Source organism: Durio zibethinus, chromosome 8, assembly GCF_047325235.1.
Source record: "Durio zibethinus cultivar Kanyao isolate XHJ-2024 chromosome 8, ASM4732523v1, whole genome shotgun sequence".
Taxonomy (NCBI): Eukaryota; Viridiplantae; Streptophyta; class Magnoliopsida; order Malvales; family Malvaceae; genus Durio; species Durio zibethinus.
In genome coordinates, this window is record NC_143169.1 from 5,389,491 (window position 1) to 5,393,218 (window position 3,728).

Genomic DNA, 3,728 nt, shown 5'->3' on the forward strand with positions numbered 1-3,728 from the left:
AGTTAACAAAAGGTGCGAGGATGATTGATAAATCAGTCTTCCTTGACGATTTTACTAAATTGCATGTTTGGGAATGGCTTGGTCAAACTATACAATTTCTATAGGTCAAATTAGGCAATTAGTTCATGTATATTTATACTTTAATTTTTATATAATAAATTATAAAAATTAGATATTATAATAATTGAATTTAATAATATTGATCTAATTAATAACAATATGATTTCCGTTAAATTGTTGATATAGACATTGACCCTAACATGATATTGACTTTAATGATTTGATATTGATTTGTTGATGTGAGAATAAGATTAATGAAATTAATTGTTAAATTATACAAATGTTCTTATATTCATATGAAATTTAAAATTTAATCTTTATGCTTATATGAAATTTAAAATTTAATCATTATACTCGTATGAAATTTAAAATTTAATCTCTATAATTACATAAAATTTGTATTTAACGGTTTTGATAACTCAATTTTGGGTCACCAAAACTTTCTATTCTAGTAATCGATTTAGTCTATTTTAGATATTTTAAAAGTACAAAATATGATCTTTGTAGTGATATAATTGATTTGTTTAGATGATTATAAACTAAGAAAATCAAAGTTTCAAAATAAACTCTATGAATCTAGAATCCAAAAATTTTGAGTTGTTTATGATATTTGCAAAGTTTTTATTTTTCAACCTTAGGTTTCAAAAGATCCCTTTTGCCTCAATAAATACTTTTCTACCATTAGAAATTGTGGGATATTAGAGATTTTATAGCTTAAAGTAATCCAAATGCTTATGAAAACAAAAATTTTAAAATTAAAATATTTTTATTTTTAATTATTTTAAAAATTATTTCCAGCAAATATTGAATATGTTTATTTATAAATTACATAAATTTAAATTATACTATTTTGAATGAATTTTTATTTATTTTAATATATTTTTACTATATTAATTTCATGTTATTAATCTTGTTAAATAATTATTAAGTTAGATTCAAACTTAATTATTTAAATATTTTTTTAAGACAAAAAGATTAAAAGTTCTCATTATGATACACGGTATTAATTTTTCAATTTATCAAACAAATCATTTTCTCATTTTGTTTTGTTAGGATTTAAAGTTTATCATCTAAATAGATAAGAGCTTGTTTATTATAAGAATCTAAATTTGAATATTTTATTTGGTTGGGTTGGATGGAATGATTATGGTCTATTTTAGATTCACTAAAAATGCAACTCTATGTATTAGTTTGTTCTTTATAAATTTTATTATATGATATATTTATACTAATTAAAATAACATTAACTTTGATATATTAATTTAAATTATTAATATTATAATTGAGTAATATAAATGATAATAATATTATTAATATGATATTATAAATAGTTAATTATATATAATAAAGCTAATATATTAGAGGAACTAAAATATTTTTGAAATTAAATATTTTGAAAAAACTAAAAATATTTAAAATATTTTTTATATTAGAAGGATTAAATTTAAAATTTTGTATGAGTATATGGACCATTTGCATAATTTAATAATTGATTTCATCAATCTCAATTATCACGTCAGTAAGTCGATACTGTGTTATTAAAGCAAACACCACGTCGGTATGATTAACAACCACATCAGTATGGTTAACAACCATACCAACTATTTAACAGAGGTTAAGTATCACTGTTATCAATTGAATCAATATTATTAAATTAAACTAATAAAAGAATCTAATTTCTATAAATTATTATATAGATACTAAAGTTCAAATTTTATATAAGGATTAATTGCATAATTTAATAATTTTTATATTCGTATCTATCTCTTTGTAAAATAAGAAAATTATATTGTCTAGGATGTCAAATACAAAAATACATCTTTTAGGCTTTTACTAAACTTGTTTACCCATCTTTTCCTTTATATATACTAGAAAATTTACCCATATTTCGATGTGAGACAAAAATTTTTATTTAAAAAAATGTTTTTTTACATATAATTAATTAAATGTTTTCAAAATTTATTTTAATAAAAAAAATATAGTATTAAAAATTCAATTAGTACTTAAACATAAAAATTAGATCCACCTTTATATATAATTCTAAAGGGTCATAGTTCATATTCAATAACCATTGAAAGGAAATTTGTATAAAAAATAATTTGTACATACAATGTGACAGAAAACTGAAAAAATACTCCAAACTTCTATAGGTATTTGTATATCCTTTACATGATTACCAGAAACTCCAACCTTTACTTAAAGAACTTCCTTACAGAAATGAAGCAAATAAAATATTATGTCTTTTGGGTTACTAAAATGGAAACTTCATGATTTTACTTGATTAGCATTCACTAATCTCAACTCAAATCAATTCATTTGCCCATTGTGTATGGACCAAATTAATCAAATGGCTACTGACTAGCTTTATAATTTAAATACTCTGTAACATCAATGCTTTTCATCAAAGTCCAATTTTCACCGATCCTAAGAAGAGTTGATGGAAACATCACTTGAAATTATAAAATTTTCATTTAAAACTTAAAGAATGCACAAAACAATTCCATAGGTAAAATAATTAACACAGGCAAACACCACATGGAAGCATAAGACACAAAATTTGCATATAACCATGATGGCAAATTAAGACAATTCAATTATAAAAAATTGGTATGCCATAAATATCCCTCTATGCCTAAGACCAAAAGAAGGCATAAAACAAACTAAATTACTATATTCAATAATAAAATTCAACTTAAAATGTAAATAAAGGGTATAAACTATCACATTACACATTTTTATACAATTCATTAGCATGAATTGAAGAAGATCAAAGAGCAAGAGACTAAAAGAAAATATATTTACAGTGTGTAGTTGTTGCCTCATATACACATTCTCGTAAACCAACTAAGACAATATATATATATATATATGAAAAGTATGTCCAGATGCTAATAAAAATAATCAAAGAATAGAAAAGAATTTCAAAGAAAAAGTATTAAAGAAGTGATGCTTACTCTATAGTTGTTATATTCTTCTTTAACTTTCAACTGGATGTTTTTACCATATGCACGTATATTGATTGGTCTAAGAAACATTTTTAGAAAATTTTTTGCCATTCCCAATTACAAATTAATCAATTAATGTCATGAAAATTTAAACAAAAAAGAGATAAAAGAAATTATATACCCTAAGCGTTGGTAGAAAAAAAGTGTGGCATTTCCATTAGTTATAATACATTTTACTTTTTGTAAATCCTTGTCAAGTTGTTTCATGAAATAAGGATCTATCATATGCAATACTAAAAAAAGAAAGAATACAATGTTATAAACATACATGAAATTGACACCCAGCTAAAACAGCACAACAAATCTCACTTCCACTTGCAATATCTTCATAAAACTTGAATAGAACTTCTAGCAAAAATAATATAAGGCACTATAAATAGCCTCAAATCATTTTTAGCCATCCTTAAACAATGAGATGCATATAGCTAACATACCCTATGAAAATAAACAAAGAAATAGAGCCACAATAGGGATCCACAATAGCCAACAAACTAAGAAATAGTGTACATGACAAAGCAGGTGGTATTTTAAGGGCAAATGAGGAATGAGGATGAAAAACAAGATGATTAGGATTTTTAAAATATGTATTGAAATGGGTTTTGTAGAATTTAAGGTTTGAGTTTCCTTTTTGGTGTTTTTAATGTTGTTATTGATGTTACTGTT